Consider the following 14,658-nt stretch of genomic DNA (forward strand, 5'->3'; position numbering starts at 1 on the left):
CCATGCTCTTTAACCTCACCCTAATCCCACTTGCCCGTACTCTCCTCACTATCCCCACACTACGCAGCACATTGTACGCAGATGACATTGCCCTTTGGGTCCACTCTGGCTCCGACCAACAAATTGAAGCAACACTTCAACACGGCCTCAACCAAGTCCTACATCACATCGAACCTTTGGAGCTCCAATGCTCCCCACACAAATCCGCTCTCCTCACCTTTACGCCGCCTCGTCACAAACCCCTCCAAAACCCCCCCATCCAACTTTTTATACACTCTGACCCAATACCACACACACACCAAGTTCGAATTTTAGGCCTCACCCTTACACACAACAGATCACCCGCACCCACCCTCCGATACGTAAAGAAATATGTTACCCAAACCTCACACCTCATTAGAAGGATCGCCACTAAACACCACGGCATCAAAGAACAGGACCGCCTCCGACTCGTCCACAGTTTTCTACTCAACCGTGTTCTATACCAGCTACCCTACCTTAACCTTACACCCACCCAACTCGACTCCCTTGATGCGCTCCTCAGGGAGACATATAGACATGCTCTCCTACTCCCCCCTCACGCCCCAACGCACCGCCTGCTCGACCTCGGCATACACAACACAATACGCGAACACCTAGACGCCCACCACATGTCCCAGCTCACCCGCCTCGCATCCTCACCCACAGGGCACTACATTCTTAACACTATAAACATACTCACCCCCACCATCCCAATCCCCCCACTCCCCATTCCACCACACATACGTAACCGCATTCGAGTCCACCCAATCCCTCGCCAAATGCACCCAACTTTCCATAAAGCCCGGCGACTAGCACGAGCCAACATCCACGCCAAACTATACCCACCATCACCGTGCACACTATACACTGATGCCACACCCTACCCTCACAAACCTGCACACTGTGTAACTGTTCTCGGCCAACATCTACCACCAAACGTCACGGCGGCCACCATCCTCACTACAAACACAACCACGGCGGAGGAAGCGGCCATTGCCCTTGCGCTCGCCCTGAGCCCCACCCCCAATTCGTCCTATCTGATTCTCAGCAGGCCATCCGCAATTTTATTCGCGGCAATATCTCCCCCATGGCCTTCCAAATTCTCACGAACAACCCTCCATCCGACACCGTGACCCTGCTGTGGACACCAGCCCACACAGGCGTAGGCGGTAATGAGATGGTGCACGATCGTGCTCGCGAACTTATCGACCGAGCCGCCGTTTCAACTGTGCCTACACGCGATGCCCCTGCAGGCAAGCCTATTTCCCTCCTGCAATACAGGGATATTACCCTACACTACCGTCTCCTCCGCCGCCAATACCCACCTCCGCACCCCCACCTCTCCCAAGAGGAAGCACACATGCTGCGCCTCTTACAAACACACACTTTCCCCCACCGAACACAACTAATACACACTCACCCACACCTCTTTACCACCCCCGCCTGTCCTGCCTGCGGGCCATTCGACACTCATTACCATTCCCTTTGCGAATGCCCCGCAGACCCATACCCCCCCCCCCCCCCCCCCTCTTCCCTCCCCTCATATCTGGGAGCAGATGTTGCGCGACCCGGAGGAGTCAGCCCAAGTCCTGACCACCTCCCGGGCCCTGGCGATCGCGGCGGCCCTCTGGCCTCCGCCACCCCCAATACCTGATCCCGGAAGAATAATAAAGTTTCCTCCTCCTCCTCCTCCTCCTCATCTCAATGTAAACTCATCCTTTTCATTTTCAATTTTTAGTCACGCGTTTGTTCTGTAGAACTTCGCAGCGCAGCACGTCTATCAATGTACAACCAACTAGCCCAAACCCAAGTCCAAGCTTTATTAATCGGCACTTATAACTTAAGATCTTGCGTCTGCACTTTTTGGACGAGAAGGCTTCGTTTCGTATGCTTAAAGCATCACCCAGCCTGCTGAAGGATCTGTCATTTTTCACTGAGAGTCATGATTTCACTGCACACCTTCGTGTCATGGTCTGGCGACCTGCAGAACGGACACTCCTAGATGTCTGTTCGTTGCAGGAATGCCGCTACCGTCCCTCCGTTTGTCCATGACCTCGTAGCTTCTTTGGATGTAGCAGAGATGAAGTGTTTTTCTTCTTAACTGTTTTTTAGACGATGATCCGCCTTCTTTATATTTTTATAAGCTGTGCTTTATTTTTAATTCCCAATAAGCTTCTCTGAGCTTGTCAAAAAAATACCTGCCTCTCTAATAACTTTAGCGCGTCGTATTTCCTTCAAAACAAAAATAGCAAAACAAGATAGTCTGAGAGTTTTGGTATCTTTTAATTCCACTTATTCTTTTTTTATTCGATGGGTATGCGTCACCTTTTTGTTTGCTCATTTACAAACTCAGATTGACGCTTCAGTCTAATAGAACCAACTACTTTACTACTCAAACATCGTGTACATAATGTAGACATCATTAAGGAGTCATTGACTTCTTTCTTTTCTTCTGGTAGTAGTGGCAGAGGTCGTGATCAAACTGCCGTGGAATAAACCGATCTCACCAGCCAGTTCGACTACGCCACCAGTGCCGCAATACATCGAGGGAACTTTAGTCTTTCTGCACGTGCGGCAACCTCGCTGGAGCTCCGCGCGTGAGGAGCACGAGACAGCACGAGCCTTCTCCTGCACTGCATTTTGCCTCCTGTGAACTAAAGTTATGGCGGCATTACAGATGCGCCGAACACTTGGTGAGATCGGTCTATTGGCAGCTTCAGTGCTTTGGTCGCGTGCTTGCCCTCTTATTCTGGTGTCGACGCACGCTCCGTATAGTTACAACACAGATTTTTGTGTGATCCGATATAGTAACTCAGATAGCTCAGGGACCGAGACAAAGGTTGCAGTTTATTTGTGGTGTTTAGTTTTTTGGGTGACTTAGGTGTCCTAGGGGTCACTGGTAATATACCCAAAGAGTAGGCAAGCTGGTGACAATTCATCTTTGAAAAACCTCGAGAAACTATGCAGACCTTCAAACACAGCTATTCACCCACACGTTAAATAACCTTCCCTCGTCGCCATTTTTTTGTACATCACTTTTTCAAGACAAAGCGGAGACCAAGGATTAATCCACACACATTGCGCCCATCCCGACACTTCCGACATGGATGTGATAATCCCGCGCTCCAAAACGCATCCGCAATGCTGACGTCGGCCGACCGCTGGATTCACTGACGCTCTCCTTAGACCCTTCTCATTTTCAAAGAAAACCCCGCCGAGACAACCTTCAAAAATTCCAAGACCAATAAGCAAGACACCACAAATACGCATACTATTGGAAAAGTTCCGAGTCAAACCATAACAAGCCGGTCTCCCATCCCATTTGCCCGCACCTCCACACAAAAAAGGAACAAACAAAATTAAGAATAAAAGAAAAATTCATACCATGAACGCACCAAAATACTAATGTTATCAAATAAAACATGACCAATTATTTTTCTTCCGCGGTACGGAAGTAGGGCCCTAGAAGTAAGCAAGATCTCTTCTATTTGTCTAAAACACTGGGCGGATTAATAATAGAGTTTCCCACACTAACTATCCTAATCGTCTCTCTCCGCAACGACTTTCCGCGTTAATTTTTTCATACTAGAAATGCCATTCCCACCTCACTCAAGGACACATTTTTGCACTCATTTACGTGTTCCGGAACGTCCGAAGTTCGCTCCCTTGAGTTCACAGCTCTGTTGTGCTCTATTGACCTGTCATCTCCCCCTGTTTGACCCACATATTTAAACTGACACGCCAGAGGGATGCCGTAGACTACCCTTTTAGAGCACTCTATTTCACAGTTCCTGTGATCTTTTTCCTAATCTTTCGATCCGCCCGTAAACGGAGTAAGCCAGGTCAGAGTGAAATCCGCTCTGAAGACGACGATTACATTAAAGTTTGCCGCAATTGTCCTCAAGAAGTGTAAAACTGAGTTGTACGGTACCTGTTCTAACTTCCTCTTTTCCCGAACAATTCCCATCATGCCCATGGAGACCCTCCCCGCAACAATATTCAATGCCGTTTTTGTATAGCCTGACTATGTCAACCTCGCTACTTGAGGATGCACACTGACGCCCAACTTGTGTGCGCAAAACTGGTTCTATTATTTAAGGTCACATGCACCAATGCCGCATGGCCCAAATCGGAGTTTAACCGGAAACGTCAGCTGAGTTTCGGTTTCGTTATGTTGCACAAAATTCGCTTATCACTAAACGTGGCACTAAACAGCTCTATAATAAGCACTCAAATCGGGTGCTTTTTGGGTGTTTTTTTATTCCGGATTTCAAGAATGGCAACTGCTTTGTTGCAGTAGACACGGCGACAAGAAAGTGTGTTTCAGGCCACATAAGCCTGAAAGTCTCGACATAATGAACTTCGAGAGTGACAAATATGCCAAATATTGTCATGTGAAGTTTTATCGACCATTGTTTTCAAATTAGGTCCATTCTATTAGTGCATGTTGGTCCTAACCGGGAGGATACGCAGCCGTGGGGCGCAGATTACTCTTCCCTTTGTTTTTTCTGGCAACCTGTGCAATCTTATGCATCCACTTTCGCATATCTGCACAGTATTGTTATTTACAACCTCTTTCATATTTACTTTCAGCCCATTTTCTTTATTTCAATCGGTGCGTTGAATAGTGGCAGTGCATGATCTCGGCGGTCAGTTGATCCTTGACTCTTCTGCCTTTCCCATCATATTGCGGGGAACGACTTGTCTAAATAATAAAACGGTTAAAATGCCTTTTTTTTTCGTTTTTAAAGCTTTGGGACTATCGAGTGAAGTTCTCTTGTCTGCTAGTAGAATTCTGGCTTTAGAAAACTGTATACTTCTAAAAACATAACTTTTCTGCTGATTGCGTCTTGTAGAGATATTCGGCTTTATAAGCTTCCATTCTGACGACGACAAATCAAAACGACTATCATCCGAGATTTGCTCAGTACTCTATCGGGGCAGGCTACGACGTGTGGTGCGAAGAGACTGCCGTCATCGTCAACACAATATGATTAACTAGTTGGAGTTTTCGTACTTCGAAGACTGCCACCTTCTATTTCTTCAAGTAGAAAGAAAAATATATTACCCTTAGTGAACTCTGAATGTGTCTGTTATCACCTCCAAACAAGCTACTGGTTATTCTCTGTTAGCGGGAATGAAAACAAAAGTTGCTCTGGGCGACCTCTGCGTGTTTATTAATTTACAGTCTGTACGAACCCCAAGGGATCCACTGGCGATATTGCTTTTATGTGTAAGTAGTCTCTTTACCCGCGACTGAAGCAAACTATACTTAATTACATCAACGTGGGGTTGGACACGATAGAGACATTTTAATGTGGCATATGTGCGATTGACTGGATACACATTCTTATGCTCAAGCCAAAAGAAAAACACATCGAGCTCACTTGTGGTATGAGTAGCTACTACTCCATTAATGTGCGGAAAATATTGGGCTACCTGCTGTTCATCCAAAGCATTCTGGCACGGTAGCCTAATTAGTGGATGGCAACACTGTTTTCAACAAATGTTTTTTTAGGGAAGATATTGAAAACCATAATTTACAAGGGGAGTAGTCTTTTCATGAGAGCGTTCTAAATATATGCTCCATAAGGCCAAAAAACTTTAAAGTACTAAAGACCGACACGCGGAGCGACTCTGTTTAGCAACACGGCTGGAAGGCCGCGCATGCGCGGTAGCTATTTGGGCAAAAGCGACCCGGTTCTCCTGTTTTCGCCAGTGCGTTGTGTGGCGTGCGCTCGTTGTTGCCGTTGTAGGGACGCTTCTAGCCTTATTTGTGAGTCGTATTGCCTGGCAACGTATGTCGTACGCTATGCCCGACTATTTGAGCTCGCTACACGAGCCTGAACGGCGGCGGTATCGAAACGAACTGTGCGTGGACGGCGTTGCCTACGAGGATCCGCACGCCGTAAACGAGGCCTGCTGGACTTCCGACGTGAAGTTGCTGCCACCGATGTCGACGGCTCACGTCGTCGTTTATTTAGTTTTTTCGCCAAGCCAGTTCACGGCCGACACGGAGCAGGTGTACAAGTCTTTCTAGGCTTAAGGTTCCTTCGAGTCGGTTTCCGCACTGCCGGCTGGATCAGCAGACAGCGGGTCTGCGGAAGTGTAATTAATAATTAAACAAATACACACAGCGTCTTCGAGTCAAGGTATGCTATTTTTCCTACTCTCATGATCACAAGGCATGACAAGCTTTGTCCGTTCTGCAGTCTTGGCGGTAACACGTTACAAGTAACGGCGTTACCAGGAACGCGTTACTTTTTTCAGTAACGTAGTAACCTACTCGTTCTTTTTCGACACATCAACGGGTAACGTACTTACGTTACTATTTCAAGTAACGTGGTTACGTTACTCATTACTACAGTTACACTTCAATTTTTTCCGTGTTTTTAGGCGTCAAGCCATGTTTTCCTTTGAGTTTTCTTCTCGTCAGTATTTAGGTGAAACCGTCAAAAAAAAATTATATTCAGTTTCTACATGATCATAATGTTTCTTGATATATGAGCTTATGCATACCTGTATCGTCGAAACCGTAAAACCTCTTAAATCCGAATTTAAAAAGTAACACAGGAGTAACGTGCGTTACTTTTTATCGATAGCAGTAACGCGTTCCTTTCATTTTTAGGCAACATAGCTCAGGAACGCGTACCTTCGATTTGCAAGTAACGAGTAACGTATTTCGTTATTTTTTTTCGGTAACGCCTACAACACTCCAGTTCTGTCGCCGATCCCCTTCTGCTGGGTAGCAGAGGCGTAGCGAGCCTCCGACGAATGCTTGGCCGGTGCTTTGTGCGCGAACACCGTGGGAAAAAAATGCGAGTGGTCTCAATCAGACGACGGTTTCTCTGCACATAAGCAAGCCTCGGGGCGGAGATTGAAATGGGAACCGCGCTTGCCTCCAAGAAAGTGCTTGCCGCACAAACGGTCGTTCGCGCAAGGCGACCATAATTTTCGATCCACGGATATTCTCCACCTTCTATACCTTTCAGAGTGTGCCGGAAACTTGTAGAAGCTCACTCTGCTACTTTTCTTGTACATTTCGGTGAGATTAACGGCGACACAGCTTCGCGGCATGCTGAAATGCTATGACGCCCATGCGAAACGTGCGCCCTTTTGCCCACAACGCCCGTCTCCGGCGCGATCGCAGGGCCGAGCAGCGCCGTGACGTCAAGCCCGCGTGTCGGTCTATAGCTTTATACCGGATCACAGCATCATATCGGTCTTCTACCTCACACCACCGGCAAATCTTAGCAACCCTATTTTTTTCTTGGAAAATCTGTAAAATATGTGACCATAAATAGGTATAGCTTAATTTGAGGGGGCGATTTCAGCCTTAAAGGGGCCCTGCAAGCACTTTTTTACTGGTTTTTAATTTGCACCAAACCTGAGCGTACTGACCGTAGTAACTTAATGTAACTTTTCTTTTCTCGAATTTCGCTTTATTTTGGAAGTTATAGGCAAAATAAAATTGCAAAAACAAGCAAAAAATAACCTCCCTCATGACGTCCTTGGTTGCTTCAGTGGCCGTGAACTAGAGAAGGGATAGTGAGCTGAGCGAGCGCTCACGGCTGCCGCACTGCGTGTCGACGGCGCGAGAGGACGCCACTAAAGCGTGTTCTGGATAGGCTGCATACAACGGGCAGCCAGAGCGGCTCTCATTGCATTTGCTGCGCGGTTAAACACTTATTCGGCATGACACTTCATTGGCCACAAACGACAGCAAACACGGGGTAAAGATAAGTTCAGAATGGGAGTCACTTCGCGCTGCCGTACTGCGAAATGGCCAAAACGCAAGAAAAAGCTACTCGCTGAAGGCCTTCGGAACGCTCGGAGGCGGTCGGATCCTCCAGTCCGTAAACGACCGCAGCGCCGCCGCGTGCATCCGGGATCTTTGCGTGTCGGCGCCTGATCCCACTACTCTTTTCTAGTATGCGCCGCCTTTTCCACCGCTTGGTGGCGGGTATGTCGACGGGTCATTCCTTGTTTCAGTACTTTATAAACTGCATTTGTTTCTTTTCTGATCTAAAATAGTGAACAAAAACAACTTTTATAAATAATTGAAACGGTTCGCGCAAATTATGTTTTGTATTTCGACTAAAAAGAAGCTTTTAGCGGCTCTGACCAGTAGTAAGGCCAGGACCAAAGACGTCACATTTCGCGCGCTTTCGGTACCGCGGGTCGCCCCTGTCGGTGGAGGAGGTTTCCGCGTCGTCCGATTAAAATATGATGCACTGATATTTAGTTACTCTCTCCGTGCCCGCTGGCTTGCCCGAACCCCAAGAGACGTGGAAACCGCAAAAAAGGTAGACGCTTAATTATGATTGCAGGGCCCCTTTAAGAAACTTGAAGGCTCACTTCAATCTTTAACACTTACAACTGCTCTAAACTGTGTTGCCTTCACAACGTCATTATGTCCCCCCCCCCCCCCCCCACAAGAGTTACCCTGTATAAGTCAAATAATATCGGTATTTTTATCCGTCATGTCAACACATAATGTGTATTGTGTAAGACAGACTGGACAGTTTATCCACATGACGGGTGGGATAGTGCGTACGTACCCAAGGTTGGACTGTTCTGAAGTGCGCTTTTTCACTGGTAATTTTTTGTAGTTCAAGAGGTGTGTTTTGCAAATTTTGACTGGCTTGTTTTTTATTATAATTTTCCTTGCGTGTGTTCACCCCTGTTTAGGATTGCCAGTTATGCGGGGGCGCATTGAACATTAACTGATTGGTTCATTGATCGAAGATTCCTGGAACCGTCACTTTTGACGTGAGCGACCACAATCCAATATTTTGTGATTTTCATTGTTGAGTAAAAAAAAACGTAGTAATAAACCGATGTTTACTATTCGGAACATTTTAATGCTAACATTGATGCCTTTGTCGCTTCAATGCCTCACGTTGCATTGATCAAACGAGTGCTGACGTGCGTCGCAAAAAAAAAAATTCTTTGGCGTCTTGAACGTCCGTCCTTGCAACTAAAACTGCTGTCGATGAAGTGATGCATGTTTGCACACCTGGTTTGATGGGTCCTCTCTTAGGGCCTTTTATAGATTGGCTTGGTTGGGCTTTATTCCCAGGACGCGCTCTCGGCTCTCTAGCTCGGATTTCAGGAACGTAGAAAAACGTTTGCTATCCGCGATGTCGGTGACTCTTTGCTGCAGTAGTGGAGGACAAAGTCGTCAGGAAGTCGCTTCTTCACTGCAGCATGTAGCAGCGCACTGTACTCTTCCCCCTTTCCGCCTAGTGCTTCCAGGCTGCAAACATTTATCGTGACATCATCTCACAGCCATCTCAGCGCCGTGACGTCGCTCCACGTAATGACTTTTTTTTTTTATTTGAAGAGTCACGGTATGTGGTCACCAATTTTCGTGTGGGTCTTCCCGCAGCTGTTTTTAAAAGACCCACAGTGCTGCCATAGTTGTTCTCCGTAATAGACAATCCCCGTATGCTGTCTTCGGCCTTTCCGAATAAATAGTGCGTCAAATATATAAATTTATCAATTGACGAAAGGTCAGGGTTGTTGTGTATAGACCGTTAAAATTGATTCCAGCAAGGTTTCTAGTTATCAAGGTCTCCTTCGAACTTATGAATCTCTAATCTTGGAAGCTTGATTCCTATCGTTTTTGACCTTAAATAACCTTGGTACCGATCCTGTAATCGTTCCACGGCATTCGATGCGATGTACGTAAACGGCAGATCGACACTTGATTAGCCTCTATGCTTACCATCTCTTCTGCAAAATGATAAATATCAACCGCATCTTCAATCTCACTGTCAACTGCCTTCAATGCTGCTGTCTTCAGTTCGAGAATATTCAAATTTTCTGTGAGCTCAACCGTGGTTCCATCCAAGAAATCCAGTAAAGCTTGCAACTCGTTGGTGGCTCTGGTCACCGCTGGCAGAATGAGGGCTCCTTTCCTTTCTAGTTGGTCCATTCTCTGAATGCCAATGGTTATGCGCGTTCCACGTGTCTCTCAGATGGGGATCTGTCACACTTTTTGTCGGGCGTCTCCTAGATCCCCGGTTTTGGCAACATATGTTTGGGATCTGAAGAAAGTACGACCCGACAAATGTAATATTAGCTTTTTCTTTTTTTTTTTTTTTAGAATAAGGAGAAGGCGGGTTGTACCCGCGTTTGACCCCGTTGCCTACTTCATCGTCCCGTGTCCATTCTCCAGCAACAGTGCTTAACTGCTTGTTCGTCATATCAATGCCAATACTTTCCTCGACCCTACATATGAGCAACATAATTTGAATATATTTATGAGACGTAATAAAAAAAATATCACTCACATTAATGACCTTCAAATGAAACCCCTTAAGTATTGAATGAATATTAGCGCACCATTCTCATAATATATACTTTACATAACTTTAGGCCGTGGTCAGTTTCCCAAAACTACGAAACTAGCTACTATATCTGTTATTTTTAAAGGAGATGAGATAAACACGTTGAACAATTTCAAATTAAGTATATTTTTTATTTCTATATTTTTCTAAAGACGTTCAGAAAACATTTAAAACTGCCAATTTTTTTTTCTCTGCGAAAAATTTTGTTTTAACAGATTCCTTTCTCGGTTTTCGAAGAGGTAAATTTACGTAACCTGCTCCATTATTAAAAAAAGCAATTACACTACAAAATATTCAGAAGCTATGTCTAACTCTTGATATTTTACTGATTTGATCAAAGCTTTTGACTGCCTTAGTAAAATAACCTTGCTTGCTAAACTACGTAAATGCAATGTTTGCCGCATATCACTCATGATTTCGAAATTCTACAAAAATGACCGCAAGCACTGAGTAAATATTTACCGTCAACATTCCTCGTTACTCAATATTGTACATAGTGCTCCACGAGGCAGCGTACTTGCGCCTCTTTTGACTAATGTTTCCATTATTTATATAGCAAAGATTGACAATCAAGTTCAGTTTATAATTTAGGCTGACGACACCAGCCAATTTCTGTCTGACAGCGATATGAATGTGCTCATTAAAACGGCAAATTTGGTCCTAAAATGTTTGTGGTCAGAAGTCAACGCTCATAAATGCACATGTTATACCCAAAAGCAATTCTAATTACACCAAGTAAGTTACTTTGCTGGGCTAGTTCGTTTGTAGGAAACGTAAAAAATAGCGAAAAAAGAAAGACACAACGTAAACAGGGCAAGCGCTAACTTTAAACTATTTTTACTCTGGAGTAAAAGTAGTTAAAAGTTGCCGCTTCTCCAGTTTACTTGGTTTGCCTGTCTACGCACTATGTTTTATTAACTATTTACTGCAGTCAATAAACAAGTAAATTTCTCAAGCTGCGTAAAATCAAACACATTTTGAATTTGTGCAGAAACCAAAAACACTACAATATTATTCTTTCTGAGCATATCTGATGCAAATTTCAATTACATATTTAATTAAAAAGCTTTTTCAAGAGGCGTAAGTGGTTGCCACGTACCGCAGATTCTTACCAGTTATTAGTAAACTTAAAATCGATGTCGCACCGTTTACTTCAAATTTAAACAATTGTCATCTGGCTTGTACAATGACTACGAACACAAATTTATTTAGCACTCTAATGCTTAAAAAAATATTACGCTATATTGCAAATGCTCCTTATGATTATCTTCAAAACTTGTATTTTATGGGTATACAATAATTCGCATCGATAACCTGTATCAATTTCCTCTATTTTTGTGTATTTGTTTTTCGTATACACCATTTATATATTTAGTTTTTTCACCTACTGAACTAAGGGGGAGAACATGATCAAAACTTGTCCAGCTCAAAAAATGACTGATCCCTTCACAACTCAAAAATTACATTCTTAAAGTCCCTCGAACACAACATCCCTATATGTCTAAATAACTTCAGTTTTATTTAGAAAGATGTATTTACGATTTCAAAATCTGATTCAAGCTGACGTTTCGTCTAGGCTCAAAATGTTGATATGTTTGCTAATAGGTATATATATATATATATATATATATATATATATATATATATATATATATATATATATATATATATATATATATATATATATATATATATATGGGTGGTTTCATCTCAAATCGTGCCGACAAAAAGGGTCGAACTTTTAATTTCTATGAAAAAAATATATGTTATGGCGCCGTTTTTAAAAACGCAGCCGCCACAAACCGCAAGTTCGTTGGATTTTTGGTTCTCGACTTACGAATTTTTAAAGAGGCCGCGGCGAAAAGCAGCGTTTTTCACACCCGTCGTGGGTCGGATGTTTCGCTTGATCTCCCGCCATGGATTTTCAGTCCACATTATATTATCTTTTTTCAAGCACTTTCTGGACACATTTAAAAGGCTCCAATACCATGAAATAATTGTAGGCGTTTTGCTTTTTTTCTGTAAAAATGTCAAAGACGCCTCCTCGGTCAATTGTTGACGAACTTTGACAATTAATTACTGGCGATCTACTTGGGTTACACTGATATTGTTTATGTCCACGGAGAGCCCAAAACACGTTCTTTATATTTATTATAAAGCGACTTGGTGGTACAAAATATTCTTTGCGGTACATTTACGTTCATATTATGCAAAAAACCAAAAAAGTACCATTTTTGAAATTCATTTTCTCAAAAACCCATTTCTTATTTTTTTTATTTTTTGTTAAAGTGTAGATATGATACTTGTCTACACGAAAATCAAGCCTAGGAAGTGTATATTTTGTTTGTATATTTTATATTGAGGTCTCAATATCAGAAAAAGACGTCTTTGTTTTGCAAGACCTAAGTCAGACATAGCGACCCATGCGTCTCTATGAATTGTGAAAAAGTTTTCTTGAATTTTCTTCTGCATTTTGTAATCAATTAAAAGCGGATTTTGTGGAATTGAATATTTATGTATGTTTTGATAAGAGCGGGAACCACGAGATACATATCTACCCAAATCAGCAGGCCTAGTAGACTTTCAATAACCAGAAGGCACAGACGTTGTATTGTGTCGATTTATAAACCTTTCACAGTAAACTAGCACGACTAGCTATCAGCTGTCATATTACTAAGACAAAGAAAGTCACCACATCGTCGATATATTATATACAATTCTTTCCGAAACCAAACACTGGGGGTTTGTTCACCGCACATCGCACAGGTCACCAGGGAATGTCCTTTCACTTCCGTAATACGCAAAAGTGGTGACAGAGAAACGGTCCGAAACACACAGAGAGTGTGTCACGGAGAGGGGTTGGAAATAAAAATAAATAAATAGGAATTAGATTGCCCAACTCCGATCTCAACGAAAATTGCGTTGACAAAAAAAAAGTATTTAGGTTTGAGCGGTGGCAAGGCGACAGATAGGTCCACGCCTGGTGGAGAGTCAGACAAAGAACTCGACGGCACGTAAAGGTAAAACAAACAAAAAAATCAATAGTTTAATGAAGACGGGAAAACTCAGCCGCACATGGCAAGAACAAAAACCAACTCCTCCGTGCACACCTTAAACGGGACGCAACCAAATGCGTTCGAACACCCTCTCTACAACGCCGCCAGGCCGGTACGCCATGACGAAATAAACCCAACGACTGAACAGTGCTAACAAATGGTTAGTAAGAAAACATTGAAAAAAAAAACGTTCAGGAAGAACCGCACCCGAGAAACAAAGTTTAGCGGGGCGAAGAAACACACACGAGTCGGTCCCACGACACTGAAGTCTGGCAGGATGACGGCGTCCAGACAATGCTCGAATCTCTTCCTCCCTCTATTGCGCACATCCACGACGGCTGTGCGGAACAGTGGCTGTCCGAAGGAAAGCGAAGAATAGATTTGAGCAGCGATGCGCGAGAAGGTAACCGAGACTATGCCTCAAGCTTCATATCGAGAGAGGAGCTTTCGTGGTAGTTTCTGCAGTTACTCATACTTTCTCTTTCCCCTTCCCTTTTTCAAAAGAACACGTCAGTCGGCGCTAACTTTTCATCTCGGGAGAAGCCCACTCTTCACAAACGGTTATAGTTGACAAGGAGGCTGACCTCGACCCAACTAGTCTCCGGGCAGAATACAAACACAAGTATATTTCCCAACACGCTCGTTTTAATGTCAGTCTCCGGGCTTTGCTGTTTCCAAAAGAGATAACCCTTTATAAGGACAGAACGAGCGGGTTGGTGGGGATAATTAAACTTAAACAGTCCCTTCTTTAGTTCAATCGATAACCCTTCGGTGCTATCGGATCTTCCCGGAGAGAGAGAGAGAGAGCACGGCCGTTTCAAGGTAAGGATAGGGCGCTCGAAGCTAGGGCAAACAGGCGGTATCGCTTCACGCATGCACGGATGGCTGGTTTCAAATTTCCCCACATCCCTAACGAAACCGGCCCATCTTCGTGTATGCGTCTGCGGGATTTCTGTCCCGCGCCGCCGGTTTTAGCGCGCACGCGGCGTTGTTTTGGCTGGCAGAACAGTTGTTGACCGTCGATATTGTAAGGCCGTGGTGTCCTCATTTTTTCAGGCAACGATTCCTTTGCTTTCCCTTGTGCAATACTCTGACTGACTCCTCTGGGTGGCTGTCACTGTCCGCCGCGTCAACGACACATTCGTACCATTTCACTCCTCGTGACACAGGGTGCGCTCCTCGCTTTACTGTCACGGGCCGTCCTATCTAACACAACGAGCGCGAAA

General features: G+C 44.3%; 1 pseudogene; it reads left to right on the plus strand.

Moving 5' to 3' along the window:
- The first annotated feature begins 800 nt into the window (after window positions 1-800).
- LOC120838897 lies at window positions 801-1,531 on the plus strand (annotated as a pseudogene).
- Window positions 1,532-14,658: the final 13,127 nt, after the last annotated feature.

This window comes from Ixodes scapularis, unplaced genomic scaffold (assembly GCF_016920785.2).
Source record: "Ixodes scapularis isolate PalLabHiFi unplaced genomic scaffold, ASM1692078v2 PGA_scaffold0__279_contigs__length_252992795, whole genome shotgun sequence".
NCBI lineage: Eukaryota > Metazoa > Arthropoda > Arachnida > Ixodida > Ixodidae > Ixodes > Ixodes scapularis.